The sequence below is a fragment of the Triticum urartu genome, chromosome 2A (assembly GCF_056163025.1).
Source record: "Triticum urartu cultivar PI428250 chromosome 2A, HENAU_Tu73, whole genome shotgun sequence".
NCBI lineage: Eukaryota > Viridiplantae > Streptophyta > Magnoliopsida > Poales > Poaceae > Triticum > Triticum urartu.
Window position 1 is genome coordinate 758,392,164 of NC_141874.1, and position 22,381 is coordinate 758,414,544.

Sequence of the window (22,381 nt, forward strand, 5' to 3'; positions counted from 1 at the left end):
GTGATGCTCGGTGAAACTTCTAAGTCTCCCTAGGTTATCGGCAGGTTGCTGATATGGCCTATTTTGTGGTTTGGATGGCCAGCTGGGGATAGCCTGACTGGGTTCATCTACAAATCATGCATCGTTGTGTTTTCTTTTTCCTTCGTCTTGGTGTTGGTAGTTTGTTCTACCATGAAGGAGAAATAAATCAGAAGAAAAATGAATTACCTTTTCTGTTTCTTATAAGTATATCTTAGCAACGTTATCTCTGACAGCATATTTAAGTGCATCCATGTATGGTATATTTAGCTACTAGAGATAAGACTAACAAACACCTTATTATACATCATATTTTTATTGTGCCCGGGTGAACGATTCCTATTGTACTACTGGGTGGGTAATATTTTTTGAAATTGCGGGAAGAGAGGAAATCACACCACACACCGGCGTGTCCTCGTAGTGTCTCAGTCTTAAGACGGCGAGACCAAATAATTAAATCATCTAGAATAGCAACTAGAGTCTGGGTTGCATCAAGTTCAAGGTTCTGGAACACCTTCTTGTTCCTAGCATCCCAAATCTTCCACAAAATGAGAAGCAACATAAAGGGCCAAACGGTGGCAGGCAGCGTCGACGGGAGCGTGGTGGAGAAGAGATCAGCGATGGGCGTGGCAAGCGGCCGGAGACCAAGCAGTTGCCAAATCCGGCGAGCAGCTGGGCAGGAGAAGATGAGATGGTCGCGATCCTCCATCGAGTTGTTGCACCGAGGGCAGACATCCGAGTCCAGGATGGTTTTCTCACGCAGGTTCTGCCGAGTGTTCAACCGATCAAGGTATAGCAACCAACCAAATATCATTATTTTCTTTGGGACTCGTGATTCCCAAAATAGCCGAGAGTATCGGATCAGCAAGCTGGGCAGATAGTGTGGTATAAGCTCCCCGGGTAGAGAAAGCATCTCCATTAAGTAGCCGCCTAGAGTCCAATACCCGAGAGGGGAGAACATTCCGCAACAAAGAGTTCAGAGAGGCAAGCTCTGCGATCGCAGTAGAGGTTAAACGATTACGAAGGGCAAGTTCGATCCCATCATGTAAAATAGTGGCTACTAGTGCATTTTGGTTGGTATGGTGGGAGGAAAGAGCTGGGAAGACTACAACCAGAGGTTCTGGCTGTAGCCAACGATCTAACAAAAAGAAGGTGGAGCGTCCATCGCCAACAGTGCAATGGAAAATCTCTCTCAAACTCTGTAGGTGTTTAAAAATGGTCTTGGCAAGGAAGGAGCTGTTCTTGCCAAGCCCTATGTGGAGAGGTGAGTGGTGGAGGACCCAATCCTTCCAAAGGTAAGTTGTTGGCATGAAGGAATTTGTAAGAAAATTTCAGCAGTAGACAAAAATTTTGTGCACGCAAGTTCTTAACACCTAGACCACCTGCCGCTCGAGGAGTACAGACCTTGTCCCAAGCAATCAAGCATTTCGCTCCGGAGCAAGTCTCATCATTAGACCAGAAAAAGCTGCGTCTACGTTTATCGATAGCCTCTATAACCTCGGTGGGGAGAGAAAACAGAGCATAAAGTATGTGGGCAAACTATGTAGGGCGGCAGAAAGAAGGACAAGTTTGCCTCCGCGAGAAAGAAGGACAAGTTTGCCTCCGCGAGAAAGAAGCAAAGCGCACCAACCGGAGAGGTAAGTGTCCCAGCGGTCTATAACTGGTTGGAAAGTCGACGGGAGTAGCTTATGCGGGGAGAGAGGAAGGCCGAGGTAGGTTTGCGGAAAGGAGGCGATGTTGGTGGCTAGGTCAGCAGCAAGGGTTGCGGCCTCATCAGGGCCAACATTTAGGGGGATGAAGGTCGTTTTTGTGAAGTTGATCTGGAGTCCAGTGGCCGCAGCAAAGTCTTCTATGATAGCCTTTAAGAGTTTAGCGGCATCGGGAGTAGCTTTGACTATGATGAGGGTATCGTCGGCGTATTGCAAGATGGGGCAGGGTAAATGCGAGCAAAGGGGGTGAAATAAGAGGCCATCATTGTTAGCTTTTATAATCATTTGCTGCAGGATGTCTGCAATGATGATAAAGAGGTAGGGGGAAATCGGGTCACCTTGACGAAGACCATTTTTGCACTGTATCCATTTACCAGGAACTCCGTTAAGCATAATGGCAGTGGAGCCAGTGGCAAGGAGTGCTTCGATCCAGTCACACCAACAATGGGGGAAGCCTATAATCTTTAAAGTGTGCAGAAGCGATGTCCAACAAACAAAGTCGAAGGCCTTTCGGAAATAGAGTTTGATCACAAGAGTGGGAGCTTTGCGTTTGGCACAACAGTGAAGAATATCGGCAGCATAGAGGAAGTTTTCGGAGATATTGCACCCAAAGATAAACCCTGTTTGATGGGCGTGGACCAAGAGAGGGATTAGAGGTTTTAGACGGCTGGTTAAAAGTTTAGAAATACCCTTAATAGGGCAGTTCTGCAGTGAGATGGGTCGGAAATCCGCAGGGGATCACGCCTCGATACTCTTAGGGAGAAGAATAATCAAGGCCCGGTTCATGCTAGAGATGTCACAGTTAAGCGAGTGGAAGTTCGAGAAGAAGTTCTGAAGTGAGACTGGGTGGGTAATCCTAGCTTGATATTGAAGGAAATATGCCCTAGAGGCAATAATAAAGTTATTATTTATTTCCTTATATCATGATAAATGTTTATTATTCATGCTAGAATTGTATTAACCGGAAACATAATACATGTGTGAATACATAGACAAACTTAGTGTCACTAGTATGCCTCTACTTGACTAGCTCGTTAATCAAAGATGGTTATGTTTCCTGACCATGAACAAAGTGTTGTTATTTGATTAACGAGGTCACATCATTAGTTGAATGATCTGATTGACATGACCCATTCCATTAGCTTAGCACCCGATCGTTTAGTATGTTGCTATTGCTTTCTTCATGACTTATACATGTTCCTATAACTATGAGATTATGCAACTCCCGTTTACCGGAGGAACACTTTGGGTACTACCAAACGTCACAACGTAACTGGGTGATTATAAAGGAGTACTACAGGTGTCTCCAAAGGTACATGTTGGGTTGGCGTATTTCGAGATTAGGATTTGTCACTCCGATTGTCGGAGAGGTATCTCTGGGCCCTCTCGGTAATGCACATCACATAAGCCTTGCAAGCATTACAACTAATATGTTAGTTGTGAGATGATGTATTACGGAACGAGTAAAGAGACTTGCCGGTAACGAGATTGAACTAGGTATTGGATACCGACGATCGAATCTCGGGCAAGTAACATACCGATGACAAAGGGAACAACGTATGTTGTTATGCGATCTGACCGATAAAGATCTTCGTAGAATATGTAGGAGCCAATATGGGCATCCAGGTCCCGCTATTGGTTATTGACCGGAGACGTGTCTCGGTCATGTCTACATTGTTCTCGAACCCGTAGGGTCCGCACGCTTAAGGCTACGATGACAGTTATATTATGAGTTTATGCATTTTGATGTACCGAAGGTTGTTCGGAGTCCCGGATGTGATCACGGACATGACGAGGAGTCTCGAAATGGTCGAGACGTAAAGATTGATATATTGGAAGCCTATGTTTGGATATCGGAAGTGTTCCGGGTGAAATCGGGATTTTACCGGAGTACCGGGAGGTTACCGGAACCCCCCGGGAGCTATATGGGCCTTAGTGGGCTTTAGTGGAAAGGAGAAAGGGGCAGCCCAAGGTGGCTGTGCGCCTCCCCCCTTCCCCTAGTCCTATTAGGACTAGGAGAGGTGGCCGGCCCCCTCTCTCTCTCTTTCCCCCCTCAAGGAATCCTATACCAACTAGGATTGGGGGGGGGGGGGAATCCTACTCCCAGAGGGAGTAGGACTCTCCTGGCGCGCCCTCCCTTGGCCGGCCAGCCTCCCCCCTCTAGTCCTTTATATACAGAGGCAGTGCACCCCAAAGAACACACAAGTTGATCCACGTGATCTATTCCTTAGCCGTGTGCGGCGCCCCCAGCCACCATAGTCCTCGATAATACTGTAGCGGAGTTTAAGCGAAGCCCTGCTGCTATAGTACATCAAGATCGTCACCACGCCGTCGTGCTGACGGAACTCTTCCCCGACACTTTGCTGGATCGGAGTCCGGGGATCGTCATCGAGCTGAACGTGTGCTCGAACTCGGAGGTGCCGTAGTTTCGGTGCTTGATCGGTTGGATCGTGAAGACGTACGACTACTTCCTCTACGTTGTGTCAACGCTTCCGCAGTCGGTCTGCGTGGGTACGTAGACAACACTCTCCCCTCTCGTTGCTATGCATCTCTTGCGTGTGCGTAGGAATTTTTTTGAAATTACTACGAAACCCAACAGTGGCATCCGAGCCTAGGTTATTTATGTTGATGTTATATGCACGAGTAGAACACAAGTGAGTTGTGGGCGATATAAGTCATACTGCCTACCAGCATGTCATACTTTGGTTCAGCGGCATTGTTGGACGAGACGACCCGGACCAACATTACGCGTACGCTTACGCGAGACTGGTTCCCCCGACGTGCTTTGCACATAGGTGGCTTGCGGGCGACTGTCTCTCCAACTTTAGTTGAACCAAGTGTGGCTACGCCCGGTCCTTGCGAAGGTTAAAACGGAGTCTATTTGACAAACTATCGTTGTGGTTTTGATGCGTAGGTGAGATTGGTTCTTGCTTAAGCCCGTAGCAGCCACGTAAAACTTGCAACAACAAAGTAGAGGACGTCTAACTTGTTTTTGCAGGGCATGTTGTGATGTGATATGGTCAAGGCATGATGCTGAATTTTATTGTATGAGATGATCATGTTTTGTAACCGAGTTATCAGCAACTGGCAGGAGCCATATGGTTGTCGCTTTATTGTATGCAATGCAATCGCGATGTAATGCTTTACTTTATTACTAAACGGTAGTGATAGTCGTGGAAGCATAAGATTGGCGAGACGACAACGATGCTACGATGGAGATCAAGGTGTCGCGCCGGTGACGATGGTGATCATGACGGTGCTTCGGAGATGGAGATCACAAGCACAAGATGATGATGGCCATATCATATCACTTATATTGATTGCATGTGATGTTTATCCTTTTATGCATCTTATCTTGCTTTGATTGACGGTAGCATTATAAGATGATCTCTCACTAAATTATCAAGAAGTGTTCTCCCTGAGTATGCACCGTTGCCAAAGTTCGTCGTGCCCAGACACCACGTGATGATCGGGTGTGATAAGCTCTACGTCCATCTACAACGGGTGCAAGACAGTTTTGCACACGCAGAATACTCAGGTTAAACTTGACGAGCCTAGCATATGCAGATATGGCCTCGGAACACGGAGACCGAAAGGTCGAGCGTGAATCATATAGTAGATATGATCAACATAACGATGTTCACCATTGAAAACTACTCCATCTCACGTGATGATCGGTTATGGTTTAGTTGATTTGGATCACGTGATCACTTAGAGGATTAGAGGGATGTCTATCTAAGTGGGAGTTCTTAAGTAATTTGATTAATTGAACTTAAACTTATCATGAACTTAGTACCTGATAGTATCTTGCTTGTTTATGTTGATTGTAGATAGATGGCTCGTGCTGTTGTTCCGTTGAATTTTAATGCGTTCCTTGAGAAAGCAAAGTTGAAAGATGATGGTAGCAATTATACGGACTGGGTCCGTAACTTGAGGATTATCCTCATTGCTGCTCAGAAGAATCACGTCCTGGAAGCACCGCTAGGTGCCAGGCCTGCTGCTGGAGCAACACCAGATGTTATGAACGTCTGGCAGAGCAAAGCTGATGACTACTCGATAGTTCAGTGTGCCATGCTTTACGACTTAGAATCGGGACTTCAACGACGTTTTGAACGTCATGGAGCATATGAGATATTCCAGGAGTTGAAGTTAATATTTCAAGCAAATGCCCGGATTGAGAGATATGAAGTCTCCAATAAGTTCTATAGCTGCAAGATGGAGGAGAACAGTTCTGTCAGTGAGCATATACTCAAAATGTCTGGGTATAATAATCACTTGATTCAATTGGGAGTTAATCTTTCGGATGATTGCGTCATTGGCAGAATTCTCCAATCACTGCCACCAAGCTACAAGAGCTTCGTGATGAACTATAATATGCAAGGGATGAACAAGACTATTCCCGAGCTCTTCGCAATGCTGAAAGCTGCGGAGGTAGAAATCAAGAAGGAGCATCAAGTGTTGATGGTTAACAAGACCACTAGTTTCAAGAAAAAGGGCAAAGGGAAGAAGAAGGGGAACTTCAAGAAGAACAGCAAGCAAGTTGCTGCTCAGGAGAAGAAACCCAAGTCTGGACCTAAGCCTGAAACTGAGTGCTTCTACTGCAAGCAGACTGGTCACTGGAAGCGGAACTGCCCCAAGTATTTGGCGGATAAGAAGGATGGCAAGGTGAACAAAGGTATATGTGATATACATGTTATTGATGTGTACCTTACTAGAGCTCGCAGTAGCACCTAGGTATTTGATACTGGTTCTGTTGCTAATATTTGCAACTCGAAACAGGGACTACAGATTAAGCGAACACTGGCGAAGGACGAGGTGACGATGCGTGTGGGAAACGGTTCCAAAGTCGATGTGATCGCGGTCGGCACGCTACCTCTACATCTACCTTCGGGATTAGTATTAGACCTAAATAATTGTTATTTGGTGCCAGCGTTGAGCATGAACATTATATCTGGATCTTGTTTAATGCGAGACGGTTATTCATTTAAATCAGAGAATAATGGTTGTTCTATTTATATGAGTAATATCTTTTATGGTCATGCACCCTTGAAGAGTGGTCTATTCTTATTGAATCTCGATAGTAGTAATACACATATTCATAATGTTGAAGCCAAAAGATGCAGAGTTGATAATGAAAGTGCAACTTATTTGTGGCACTGTCGTTTAGGTCATATCGGTGTAAAGTGCATGAAGAAACTCCATACTGATGGACTTTTGGAACCACTTGATTATGAATCACTTGGTACTTGCGAACCGTGCCTCATGGGCAAGATGACTAAAACACCATTCTCCGGTACTATGGAGAGAGCAACAGATTTGTTGGAAATCATACATACCGATGTATGTGGTCCGATGAATATTGAGGCTCGTGGCGGATATCGTTATTTTCTCACCTTCACAGATGATTTAAGCAGATATGAGTATATCTACTTAATGAAACATAAGTCTGAAACATTTGAAAAGTTCAAAGAATTTCAGAGTGAAGTTGAAGATCATCGTAACAAGAAAATAAAGTTTCTACGATTTGATCGTGGAGGAGAATATTTGAGTTACAAGTTTGGTGTACATTTGAAAAACTGTGGAATAGTTTCGCAACTCACGCCACTCGGAACACCACAGCGTAATGGTGTGTCCGAATGTCGTAATCGTACTTTACTAGATATGGTGCGATCTATGATGTCTCTTACAGATTTACCGCTATCGTTTTGGGGTTATGCTTAAGAGACGGCCGCATTCACGTTAAATAGGGCACCATCAAAATCCGTTGAGACGACACCTTATGAACTATGGTTTGGCAAGAAACCAAAGTTGTCGTTTCTTAAAGTTTGGGGCTGCGATGCTTATGTGAAAAAGCTTCAACCTGATAAGCTCGAACCCAAATCGGAGAAATGTGTCTTCATAGGATACCCAAAGGAGACTGTTGGGTACACCTTCTATCACAGATCCGAAGGCAAGACATTCGTTGCTAAGAATGGATCCTTTCTAGAGAAGGAGTTTCTCTCGAAAGGAGTGGGAGGAAAGTAGAACTTGACGAGGTAACTGTACCTGCTCCCTTACTGGAAAGTAGTACATCACAGAAAACTGTTTCAGTGACACCTACACCAGTTAGTGAGGAAGCTAATGATAATGATCATGAAACTTTAGATCAAGATACTACTGAACCTCGTAGATCAACCAGAGTAAGATCCGCACCAGAGTGGTACGGTAATCCTGTTCTGGAAGTCATGCTACTAGATCATGATGAACCTACGAACTATGAAGAAGCGATAGTGAGCCCAGATTCCGCAAAGTGGCTTGAAGCCATAAATTCTGAGATGGGATCCATGTATGAGAACAAAGTATGGACTTTGGTTGACTTGCCCGATGATCGGCAAGCAATTGAGAATAAATGGATCTTCAAGAAAAAGACTGACGCTGATGGTAATGTTACTGTCTACAAAGCTCGACTTGTCGCGAAAGGTTTTCGACAAGTTCAAGGGGTTGACTACGATGAGACTTTCTCACCTGTAGCGATGCTTAAGTCTGTCCGAATCATGTTAGCGATTGCCGCATTTTATGATTATGAAATTTGGCAGATAGATGTCAAAACTGCATTCCTGAATGGATTTCTGGAAGAAGAGTTGTATATGATGCAACCGGAAGGTTTTGTCGATCCAAAGGGAGCTAACAAAGTGTGCAAGCTCCAGCGATCCATTTATGGACTGGTGCAAGCCTCTCGGAGTTGGAATAAACGCTTTGATAGTGTGATCAAAGCATTTGGTTTTATACAGACTTTCGGAGAAGCCTGTATTTACAAGAAAGTGAGTGGGAGCTCTGTAGCATTTCTGATATTATATGTGGATGACATATTACTAATTGGAAATGATATAGAATTTCTGGATAGCATAAAGGGATACTTGAATAAGAGTTTTTCAATGAAAGACCTCGGTGAAGCTGCTTACATATTAGGCATGAAGATCTATAGAGATAGATCAAGACGCTTAATTGGACTTTCACAAAGCACATACCTTGACAAAGTTTTGAAGAAGTTCAAAATGGATCAAGCAAAGAAAGGGTTCTTGCCTGTGTTACAAGGTGTGAAGTTGAGTAAGACTCAATGCCCGACCACTGCAGAAGATAGAGAGAAAATGAAAGATGTTCCCTATGCTTCAGCCATAGGCTCTATCATGTATGCAATGCTGTGTACCAGACCTGATGTGTGCCTTGCTATAAGTTTAGCAGGGAGGTACCAAAGTAATCCAGGAGTGGATCACTGGACAGCGGTCAAGAACATCCTGAAATACCTGAAAAGGACTAAGGATATGTTTCTTGTATATGGAGGTGACAAAGAGCTCACCGTAAAAGGTTACGTTGATGCAAGCTTTGACACTGATCCGGGCGATTCTAAATCGCAAACCGGATACGTGTTTACATTAAACGGTGGAGTTGTCAGTTGGTGCAGTTCTAAACAAAGCGTCGTAGCGGGATCTACATGTGAAGTGGAGTACATAGCTGCTTCGGAAGCAGTGAACGAAGGAGTCTGGATGAAGGAGTTCATATCCGATCTAGGTGTCATACCTAGTGCATCGGGTCCAATGAAAATCTTTTGTGACAATACTGGTGCAATTGCCTTGGCAAAGGAATCCAGATTTCACAAAAGGACCAAGCACATCAAGAGACGCTTCAACTCCATCCGGGATCTAGTCCAGGTGGGAGACATAGAGATTTGCAAGATACATACGGATCTGAATGTTGCAGACCCGTTGACTAAGCCTCTTCCACGAGCAAAACATGATCAGCACCAAGGCTCCATGGGTGTTAGAATCATTACAGTGTAATCTAGATTATTGACTCTAGTGCAAGTGGGAGACTGAAGGAAATATGCCCTAGAGGCAATAATAAAGTTATTATTTATTTCCTTATATCATGATAAATGTTTATTATTCATGCTAGAATTGTATTAACCGGAAACATAATACATGTGTGAATACATAGACAAACTTAGTGTCACTAGTATGCCTCTACTTGACTAGCTCGTTAATCAAAGATGGTTATGTTTCCTGACCATGAACAAAGTGTTGTTATTTGATTAACGAGGTCACATCATTAGTTGAATGATCTGATTGACATGACCCATTCCATTAGCTTAGCACCCGATCGTTTAGTATGTTGCTATTGCTTTCTTCATGACTTATACATGTTCCTATAACTATGAGATTATGCAACTCCCGTTTACCGGAGGAACACTTTGGGTACTACCAAACGTCACAACGTAACTGGGTGATTATAAAGGAGTACTACAGGTGTCTCCAAAGGTACATGTTGGGTTGGCGTATTTCGAGATTAGGATTTGTCACTCCGATTGTCGGAGAGGTATCTCTGGGCCCTCTCGGTAATGCACATCACATAAGCCTTGCAAGCATTACAACTAATATGTTAGTTGTGAGATGATGTATTATGGAACGAGTAAAGAGACTTGCCAGTAACGAGATTGAACTAGGTATTGGATACCGATGATCGAATCTCGGGCAAGTAACATACCGATGACAAAGGGAACAACGTATGTTGTTATGCGGTCTGACCGATAAAGATCTTTGTAGAATATGTAGGAGCCAATATGGGCATCCAGGTCCCGCTATTGGTTATTGACCGGAGACGTGTCTCGGTCATGTCTACATTGTTCTCGAACCCGTAGGGTCCGCACGCTTAAGGTTACGATGGCAGTTATATTATGAGTTTATGCATTTTGATGTACCGAAGGTTGTTCGAAGTCCCGGATGTGATCACGGACATGACGAGGAGTCTCGAAATGGTCGAGACGTAAAGATTGATATATTGGAAGCCTATGTTTGGATATCGGAAGTGTTCCGGGTGAAATTGGGATTTTATCGGAGTACCGGGAGGTTACCGGAACCCCCCGGGAGCTATATGGGCCTTAGTGGGCTTTAGTGGAAAGGAGAAAGGGGCAGCCCAAGGTGGCTGTGCACCTCCCCCCTTCCCCTAGTCCTATTAGGACTAGGAGAGGTGGCCGGCCCCCTCTCTCTCTTTCCCCCCTCAAGGAATCCTATTCCAACTAGGATTGGGGGGGGGAATCCTACTCCCAGAGGGAGCAGGACTCTCCTGGCGCGCCCTCCCTTGGCCGGCCAGCCTCCCCCCTCTAGTCCTTTATATACAGAGGCAGGACACCCCAAAGAACACACAAGTTGATCCACGTGATCTATTCCTTAGCCGTGTGCGGCGCCCCCAGCCACCATAGTCCTCGATAATACTGTAGCGGAGTTTAAGCGAAGCCCTGCTGCTGTAGTACATCAAGATCGTCACCACGCCGTTGTGCTGACAGAACTCTTCCCCGAAACTTTGCTGGATCGGAGTCCGGGGATCGTCATCGAGCTGAACGTGTGCTCGAACTCGGAGGTGCCGTAGTTTCGGTGCTTGATCGGTTGGATCGTGAAGACGTACGACTACTTCCTCTACGTTGTGTCAACGCTTCCGCAGTCGGTCTGCGTGGGTACGTAGACAACACTCTCCCCTCTCGTTGCTATGCATCACCATGATCTTGCGTGTGCGTAGGAATTTTTTTGAAATTACTACGAAACCCAACAGATATCGCAAACAATGGCATGGTACTTGCTTTGTGCACTACTTCCTAGCTTGATATCGCAAACTATGGCATGGTACTTGTTTTGTGCACTACTATACTACGACACAGTTAAACTGAGCTCGAGAGCTTAAAAAAGCACCTTCACTGCTGCTGCTGCCACTACTGTTTGTTCATCAAATAGTTTTGATGTTCAAATATATACTTATACCATTGCCAATTGTTTTGATAAATTTATGTGTAGATACATCAACATGTATACATCATAGTACATTGATTTTATATTAGGAGCATAATATCATCTTTCGGTATTCATTACTAGGTTGAGTAGTCGTCATGTTAACGCCTCCAATGATAAACAAACCAAATTCAACTTATAACCGTCCAATTGCAAAGAACTTATACCTTCGAATAATAAAATACACCGGCTATTTTTTCAGTTATTGTGGATAAGGGTAAATCCAATCATGTTGTGATGTTGTATCCTCCCTTGGGTATAATAAAATAACTAAAAAGGTTACGTTATTTAAATTTTCTCAATACGCAAAGCTAGATTGATCATAGCTAGTGTCAATAAGATGCATATTAACATTAGTTGGGAGGCATATTAACCCTACACAAATTAAGCATTTGATCCCACCAATGCACAACACCTCCAATGATCAAGTAAATTGTATGTGAACTATTCATGATTGTTCCCTCGTGCCAAACTAATTGACAATGTTGTTAGACATGTATTAACACTGTCAAATCAATTGACAATATATTCTACATATCATAGAATGCCTCTTCTATGAACCAGTTGCGGATGGCAGATCTACCACATGTGATGCTTCGATGGCATCACAATATCATCAACCGATTTCATCTTTGATCCTTCGTAAGCATGTCATATATATGGCCTAGTGTGAATGCCCCCTCTACGATGTTGATGGAAAATCGATCATCTCATCTTCGGTCGCGATGTTGCATATCAATTTTGGGGATTGGTCAATGATATTTACCCCACCAACACCTGGGTCGCCACTTGAACATCATCCACCTTCATGTTCACGTGCTATCAGTATCTTTGAAAGCATCATGACACCGTTATCTTCGAGGAGATATGGGGTGTTAAGTTAGGCTTAACTTTGGTTTGTTTTTTTGGCTCATAGAGCTTATCAAATACTTCAGACGTTGTCTCTCCCACCCGCCTTCAAAAGTTTTTCCTAGACGACATAATCCTTTAGCAATCTCGACTATCGCATGACATCCATGGTGTAGCTAACACTTGACTATCTAGCATGTGATCATGATACATATAATCTCTTGTGTCCCAACACACTTAACACAATTGTGAATCATGTGGGTGCACTAATTCAACAAAGATGTTGATAATGTATATGATATATGAAATTTTAAATTTTTGGACTAAATAAAAACATCAAACTTAAAGTGTGTAAAAGTGACCAAAATGAGGTTTTGAGCTCGGCTCAAAGAAACCGGAACGCCCCGTATTCTAGCCCAGAGATCGAGGAGAAGTGTCTGGAATATGACACTGCTTGACATAGAACAAAACAGCTCTTATTACAAAGGATAATAATACCAGGGTCTGATGTTACAAAGAATCACATCAGCACGGTGACACTACGCCGGCGATGCTACACTTGCTCTATGCTAGCAGCGGGACAACTCGTAGCAGCGGAACAACGACGAATGTGGTGAACTCCACAGGGACTCTGGCTGGGACACGATCTAGCACGCACGCGCGGAAATCTCGACAAGCAATCAATCAATCACGGCATCACCGACAATCTGGCATGACACGCCAGGTCAGTACATCGAATGTACTTGCAAGCTCACAACAACCAAAAGCATCAAGGCAAGACAACAACATAGCATTAAACAGGTTAACTAATTAACAACTACTATGATATGAAATCAACTGCTAAGCATGATATGAAACTACTACAATACTGATAAACCAACATCTCCAATCTCAATAACCATCTCACTATTGGCTATCCGGCCAAGTAATATACCATCTCGATCACCTCGTGATCCACCTGGTCACCTTGTGATCAAAACACCCACATGATCACCTCGTGACCACATAACAACTGAGTGATCATCCTCAAGATCATCTCAACATCATCATCGGCATCCTCCAAACTGTTACTGCTCATAATATATCATTGTATAAATCACCTATAAGTCATTCCGTCATGTGAGTGTTGATCGAATGGTGTGACCTAGTATGAAATGTGCCCATGACCGAGGACACAGCTATCGATAGATTAAACACACACACTCTGTAGAGGTTAGCACATTCTACCCACACCACGGAACTCATGGCCTCGCACTCCCATTCGGGTGGACCAACGGTGTTCCGACAAAACCGATCTACTGCCATGACACTCTCCCAGCCACTCCGACAAACTCCCCTCTGGGCTAAGTCATGGGTGGCCCCGATGTCTACCCAAAGACATCCAACGACCACCGTTGTGGCAAAACCAAAAATGGTCCCAAACGGGGACAAGAGATCTCAATACCAACCACGAGCACACAAGGTTATGTCTGTTTACCAGGCTAGGGTACCGCATGCCCATGACCTTCCCTCGTTAGAGGCACCGGCGAGAGACATGACAATAGACCGCATTAGGGCCTTCCCATAAAAGGCAAATGTAGTTGCACTGGAAAAGCCCGGTTAGGTGGCACCTGACCAACGAAATGACGGAATTTGTCCCCAAAATATAACAGTGATATCTGATACCCTGATGTCATCTATCAACCTATAATCCAAGTCATAGCAATATCCAACAACTAATCCAAAGCATAATATTGTCATACCAAAATACTCCGATGATAGCATAACACTACTATCATGATGAATCCAAGAACGATAATACTAATACTCCAATAGCAAGGACAAGCTATCCAGCTAAGATCCACATGCAAGCATCATCTCCAAAATCGTACTCCAAAACATAGTATCAACTATCATCAGGATGAAATAATACTAGCCACTAATAATCCAATGGCAACATGACATCCAAAGTAATACTACAAAGCATAATATCAACTACCATCATGAAAATAACCATAATATAAGCCACTAATAATCCAATGGCAACATGTCATCCACATAAGCTGCAAAATATTAGTCCATAACTCCAAGCAACATCATGGCAATAGCAAGATCGAAACAACTCCAAAATGCCATGAACAAATCACACATAGCTAATGCAATATTTTAAATAAGTTTAAATAAGTAAACCATGTCACTACATTGCAACCATGCAAATGGTGGGTGTGGCTTGCCTGGGAGGGATGGATTCACCGGGAAGAAGTGCGAGAAGCTTGCAGAAAGAATCACCGGAAAAACGTTCTCTCTCGGAAGGGGCTGATTAGGGCAAGGGCACAATGGTCATTTTCAGAATGTTAACACATGGTGAAAATGATACCAACAGAACAGGCTCGACGAGATGAAGAAGTGGGCTTTGGAATCACCTCATTTGGAGTCATGGTTGAAAAGATACGGCCGTTCGTTCGTTAGCAGAAAAACAAATAAAAATATGTGCTTTTTTGTTGCTAATGGGTGATCGTTCACAAAACAGGGGGTTCGGCCGGTGGCTGGAAAAAGAGAAAGCGCATTTCAGAGAAAACGCGTTCATATAGCGAAAACGTATTTTTGGCTAAGCAGAGGTAGAATACGCTTACTCCATGGGTAAACGTACTTTCTGAAGTGCGCTTCCACTTATCCACGTTGGCAGTGGTGGGGCCGTGCCTTGTGCCGCTTATAGGTGGGTCCCGCGCATCTCTTCTCTCTGGAAAAAAATCCTATACGACCGGGTCGTATGGACCCAGCCGCGAGACCCACTCTAGCATGCGCCAACTGGTGTCCGAATCTCAACGCAACAGATCTCTCCTTCCCCACTTCCCTATCTTCAAATCACGTTTCCTATCTCTCCGACGCCCCAAAAATACAGCCGCCGGTCATGACATTCTCTCTGACGGCACGGTGGCTTTGATCTGGAAACCTCGCTGCCGACGGTGTCAGGCGCGGTAGTGCTAAACAACTTCTCATCATTTGTAGAAAGCACTGAATGCGAATCCTGATCAACAGAGGCATGCTTAACAGCAGATTGTTGTTCTTCTGTCTTCCTTTTGTCATGCTGCTGACCGTCTTTTGTCAGTTTCAACAGAGTAAACGGATGTAGATGAATAGAGCACACAACTAGAGCGACCAGAGTAATCAAAACCACGCTCACGCCTGCTCCGCCGTGCTCCCTGCCTGACCACCCGCCGATGCTATCCTCGAGCGGCTGGCCTCGCCATTCAGCAGCTAGTTCTGCTGCTGCCCGAACACTACCTACTGACTACCTGCCCTTGCCCATGCTGCCCCTGCCCGAACGGGAGCTGGCCATGGCCGCTGATTGGCGCCACCGCGCCCAGCACCGTCGGTGGCGAGCATCCCAGGGGAAGGTGGTGCAGGTGCTGCATGCCGTAAGGCAGTGACGAGAATGGCGTGACCGCGGCTGGATTTTTGTGGCGCTGGAGAGATAGGAATCGCGATTTGGAAAGAGGGAAATGGGGATGAAGCTAGTTGTTGCGTTGAGATTCGTACGGCCAGTTGGCGCACGCTGAAGTGGGTCTCACGACTGGGTCCTTACGACCCGGTTGTATAGGATTTTTTCCGCCTCCATCTTCTTCCTCCGACGCTCGAACGCAGCACATAGGTGGGGTCGCTGGCGCCGGCGTGAGCCCGGCCGACTCCGGCCACCATGCAGGACACAGCGGCCACCAACGAGCTTGGGAGGGAGCGTCGCTTCCATCCCGGCTGGACACGGACGCCGAGGGGGGCAGAAGAGGCGGCGACTTCAACAGAGCAGACGGCGGTGTCGGGCACCAGAGGTCCCGCGGCCATAGTGGCATAGGTGAGGGGCTGATGGTACGGGGGAGATAGGGGTGGCTAGGGGCAAACTCTGGTGAGGTCAGAAGGGAGGGGAGAGGCTGGCATTTCACGAATTTAGGAGGCAGGGGGCCGACGGCCATGGCGGCAGTGGAGAGCGATGAGGGACTCTGGGGCTCGGGGAAGAAGCTGGGCGGGGCTCTGGGAGGACGAGGAGGCTGCTGGTGAAGAGAGACGGGGTCGGGGAGGCCTTAAATAGGCGCGAGGCGAGGTGCCGAGCCGGTTGCCGCCGTTCGGGTCCATCCAACGCTCCAGCGAGCTCAGCGATCACGGGGAGGGCGAGGAACGCGACGAGGCATTGATGCAGGGGTCATGGATCAGTAGGATCCAAGGGGGAGCAGAGGAAGAGGACATGCGCATTAAAATCATGTCGGGGCACTATGCTCCTGTGGGCGTGTGGTGGCGAGCGCCGACGAGGAGGTTTCCAGAGGAGGAGAGGGGTCTAGGGAGAGGGCGACGATGAGGGGAAGACGCTGGACAAGGTCGCGCGCGCGAAGCCAACAAGAGGGAGAGGGGCCGAAGCACAAACGACGCCCTAGACACGGCCACTGCGCACAGAGCGCGTGCACATGCATGCCAGCTGCGCGCTCACCACAATACATTGCACAGGGAGGTCACGAGAGGATTGCAAATTTGTGTACGGTGAAGTCCCTCCAAGATGGAGCATTTATGAGGTTATGGATTGATCTGGGTGCTGTGGTTAGGTTGGAACTAAGCTCTGAATTTTGCTCTACCAAACTTGGCTGTGCACTGGTGATCAACACATAATTGATTGGAACCAAAGTTGATGTTTGGTGTGTTTATATTAGAAAGAACTATAATCCTGCAGGTTTTAGGGGAATTGGACCAAGATACATCATAGTTGCTTCACAACTACATATTTGGTCCAGAATCAAGATCAAGATGATGCACGCACATAGAGTAATCATCTATGTGAGCACAAGACCAATTGTATGTTACTTGCTTCACAATCATCCTCACTGTCCAGAAACATGGAATAATTCTAGAGAAATATATGCTTGGTGAATTGATCCCAAAATTGGCGGAGAGAGGTTTTATGGTCATGAGAATACTCCGGGAAATTTTCAGCCAAAATTAAGCAATATAAAATATACTTGCCTCACAACATGCAAATATTGACAGAAGCAAAGATTTGGTCCTATGCTCACATAGATGATTGGATGGAGCTTAAAATTTGTGGAGGGTAATGATATGACCACATGAAGAGGTATGCAAAATTTCAACTCATTTGGATAACCTTATCTAGTACTTCCTTTACAATGCCTTCTGTGTGACAGAAACTTTGAAAAATAATTGAGGGAAGTTGGCTAGGCAAATGAATTTTAATTTTTGCATGAGGCAATTATTTGGATGAAATAGCATGCCCAAAAAGTTTGGAAGCAATCAAGAAAGTATAGGTGGCACTTCCTTCACAGAAAGCCGCACTGGACAGAAATGAAGAATTATTTTTGGGGAATTATTTTTGGGCTAGGACAGGAAAGTTTGGGCGTATTTGAGCAACATATGACCCAAAGAAATTATGAGAAATATTTGTGAATTTTGGGAGTGACAAAAATATAGGTTGCTTCACAACCTAGGGCACACAGGGTTATTCCTTTAATAGAAAAAGGAATATTCCAAGAAAATGAATTTTAGGATTGGGCTAAAATGGAAATGACATGATATTGGGAGAATTTTGAGAATGATGAGCCACTTGGGAGAAGAAATGATGATGATCTCCCAGGTTGCAAGGCCACAGATCCACTCCAAAAAAGAAAAATCAGAGCAAGAACAAATAAATCAAAAAGAAAAAGAAAAGGGCCAAAAACCAGGATGTTACAAACCTTCCCCCATTAAAGAAATCTCGTCCTCGAGATTTGGTTGCTCAAGGAACAAGTATGAATATATCTTATGGAAACCGTTTCCAACTCGGGTGTCCCTTTTCCTTTATTTATTGTTCCCCCGAGAATCTTATATGATCTGCTTACCTTGTTCTGGGATGGTTTGTTGCACCTTTCCCAAATTCTGACAGGTTTGTGCTCATATACCAAATCCTTAAACTGACGTTGATTCCATCATATCTGTGCTGACATCCAATGGATCTGACCTGGGTCCGCACATATATGTTATATACTCGGGGCTTGTAGCTGTACAGAGCTTGCTGTTGAGGCTAATCATACAAGAGGGTGACAAGAGTTCACGAGATCTCCTTGTCAGTTGCGGGAATAATGACCTTGATGACCATTGTCAAGGCTGTTGATGTTGGGGAACGTAGTAATTCAAAAACTTCCTACGATCACGCAAGATCTAACTAGGAGATGCATAGCAATGAGAGTGGAGAGTGTGTCCATGTACCCTTGTTGACCGAAAGCGGAAGCGTTTAGTAACGCGGTTGATGTAGTCGAACGTCTTCACGATCCAAGTACCGAACGTACGGCACCTCCATGTTCAGCACACGTTTAGAACGATGACGTCCCTTGAGCTCTTGATTCAGTTAAGGACGAGGGAGAGTTCCGTCAGCACGATGGCGTGGCGACGGTGATGATGAAGTTACCGGTGCAGGGCTTCACCTAAGCACTACGACGATATGACCGAGGTGTTGAACTGTGGAGGGGGGCACCGCACACGGCTAAGAGATTGTCTTTTTGCCTTTGGGGTGCCCCCTCCCCGCCTCCGTATATAAGGGGGGAGGGGGGAGGGGGGAGGAGGAGGTGGCCGACCAAGGGGAAGGGAGAGAGAGGGAGAAGGAAAGAGGGGGTCCGCCTGACGGTGTCCTGGATTAGGGGGTACTCACCACGTCGTCTCCTGACTAGGTGGATCGGGCCGAAGGCCCCCATGGCGGTTCACTATTGGGCCAGTTCGGACAACCCATGCCGTATAAACAAGGGATATTCCACAAGACTTGGTGCCCAAGACGAGGACTCTCCTGAACCTTAGGCCTTCGGTGTGTTATATAAACCGAGGCCAGGCTAGTAAATAGATCAACTGATATTCATTAGAACAATCTCGTGGTAGATACATATACTCTGTACTACACCCATATCAATACAATCAAAAGCAGGATGTAGGGTATTATCTCTTCGAGAGAGCCCGAATCTGGGTAAAACCATGTGTCCATGTTACCATCGCTCCAAGACGCATAGCTTAGGACCCCTACTACAAGATACGCCGGATATAGAATCGATATTGATGCTTTTATTGAGAGCTTGCTGGGTGATCGTCGCGGATTGATAAAATGATCAGGTATTTTTTCAGTCAGATCTGTCACGTATATTATAATTTTTGCAAATTATCCTTGCCGTCTTGTGCTATTTGATCCACAGATACATACCAGATCGGGACAAGCAGACGATTTAATGGCGATGACCGGATTGGTATTTGACGATTTATTGGAGCTGAGCTGATCACGACGGCGCCGACCACGTATCTGGATGGCGGCAATTGGTCGTGCAAAGGCAATATGTGCGCAGCACTTTCGGGCGTCTTAGAGGGTGTTTGGATCACTAGAGACTAGAGACTAGAGATTAGTAGTAGTTACCTTTAGTCAATAAACCTTCAAACACCTCTGACTAGTGGGTGACTAAAACTAGTTTAGTCCCTAGTCACCCCACCCCCAACTTTTACTGACTAAAGACTAGTAGTAGTCACCTTTAGTCAGTAAACCTCCAAACACCCCTGACTTTTACTGACTAAAGTCCCCCTCTCTCTCCTCTAATTGGTGTTGCACAAAGGACATTTAATAGTGAGACATTTAATACTAACTAGTAGTAGTCACCTTCCAAATAGAGCCTGACTAAAAACTTCTAGTCTGACTACTACTAATCACATGACTAGAGAGTATCCAAACACCCTCTTATAATCCAGCGTGTTGTTTCCCCTCTCCAATCGTGGTGCATGGCCACAAGTCCCGAGGCTGCCATCGCTTTGCCGTCGGAGCATCGTAATGACAGCGATCAGTCCAGCCGATGCATTGTGCTACTCAAAAGTATGCATGCAAGGTACTACCACTCGTGGCACAATAGTACAAGCACTATTCACAGGAGAACGTCAATCACGTTTGCTCATGAAATCTTGATTTCCAAAACTAGTACTAGCACCCTACGTGTGCATTACTACTGCTCCCTGCAAACACCTAGGTGCTATTCTTTCTTTATGCGAGTATTCAGTTAAACTATTTTTGTTTTTCGGAGCCTCCGCTGTATCGCTTTTTGCAGGAGATTTTCTAGCGGTGACACAATTGTATGGCGTTTTCCGTACTGCAGTCGCCGATTCAAGCCGGCCTTCTCGTTGGTGGTTCGGCACACATTGCTCCAGAATCCGCTCTGTTCTATAGATACGGCCCTCGCGACACTGTCATCGTCAAGCCGAACTTGTAATCGAGTTCGTCAGGCCACATCGCTCGGCAGGCCCACATCATCCTCACTGGCTTGAACTGATGCCAAATCAGGTGTTATGTTTTCAATTAAATTTGTGCTACATACGTTAGATTCTTCATGAACCACTGCCGCCGCCGGTTTGTCAAATTTATTTGCAGATTTGTGGGTGTTCAATGAGTTGTCAGGGGAAACCAACGATGTAAATTGTTTTGTGCTAATCGTCACCGGCCGCTGCCTGACCGACTGCAACAGATGTTGCTTGGAAGCACTCCAATCTGCGTCCGTCGACCTGTGTCAACATCACCGCACCACAACGCTGTCATGCCATCGAGCAGACCTTGGCGCTCAGGCCAAACTTACATGATTATTCACTTCGCATATATTAATTATGCAAATTTTTCTTTCAATTATTATTGTTTTTTGCTTGCACTGTTTTATATGTGCAGGTAATCAATTCGACTGCGTTACGTGGTCACTTCAGTGTTACCCCGACGACCTACAACGTCACCTTGGCGTCCAGCCATGTTCCTTTAATTATTCATTTTGCATGAATTAATTATGTGAAATTTTCAAATTTTATTATTATTTCTGGCCTGCACTATTTTATGTGTGCAGGCGATTGGTTCAGATCGGGCCGCGCTGTCACCTTGGTGTGCCGACGTCGTCGTCCAACATCCATCGACATAATTGTGTCGCCGCCTTGGCGTGTTGGCCTGTGTTGGCAACCCTGCGCCGTTCGCTTCATCAACCTACTCAGCCGGAGACTCCGGCGTCATCCGCCATCACCTCGGCTAGACTGGGGGCTTCACCACTTGGTCAAGCCGAGCTCTTTTCTCGGACACTTCGGAACCGGCTTGGGGGCTGGGACCTCGGCCAGGCCGAGGACTATGTCTTCGTCCCGCCATAAGTCCGGACCTCATCATCAACATCGAACACATTAACCAGCTAAGTCGTTTTCATGCTCAAAAACTTTCAGTTTTAAATTTTGTTCGGTTCGACCAAGCATTATATCTTTTTTGGCATAGAGTTGTTTGTGATAAACTTTCTTGTCAAAACTTTGTTTGTGACACACAAATTAAAATACCTCGTTTACTTTGGGGCTTCCTTTATGAAGTCTTTCCTTTTGCATATGATTATACTTGTATGGCTTCGTTCCTTGTTCGTGTATTACGCCACAATATGCACCATGTTGACTTAAGTGTTCCGCAAGCTGGGTTGCCTTGCTCCTGTGTTTACCCCTACATTCCTGATTGTTTGGCTAGGGAGTAAAGGGAACACCTCTGCGATTGTCACGATCGGGTCATCCGAGCTCGGACCTCAGACTGGGTGAAGCCGAAAGCTAGCGCTCTTATTGTTTCAATCATGATCGGCACACAACGGAACTCATGAGTACAAAAAATCTATTGCACAAGTCTCATAGTAACAATGAGCAACCGAAGAAAGGTATCGGTGGGGGTACTATTTTCTTCGAAGATGCTTCTTCCATTTCATCAGTAATATAGTATAAATTCCCTGAGCATGCTTTGTCTGTTACGGCCTTATGGCATGATTGTCTGGTTATCGGAAACACCGTCGATATTGTCGACAAATGGAGTACATAACATTTTTCGGCCCTTGAACTAAGAGGGAGAAGACGACGGTCGGTTAAGATGCGTTTAAAGTTCGGGTGAACACATATATGATATAAGTACTTCGGTACATACAATCATTATACATAAAATTCTTTTACCCAAATCACTTGGGAGCTCTT

The 22,381-nt window shown here is 45.3% G+C and overlaps 1 pseudogene; it reads right to left on the reverse strand.

Annotated features, from left to right (window-relative positions):
• Positions 1-325: 325 nt before the first annotated feature.
• On the reverse strand, positions 326-16,210 carry LOC147987906 (uncharacterized; annotated as a pseudogene).
• Between the last annotated feature and the right edge of the window lie 6,171 nt (positions 16,211-22,381).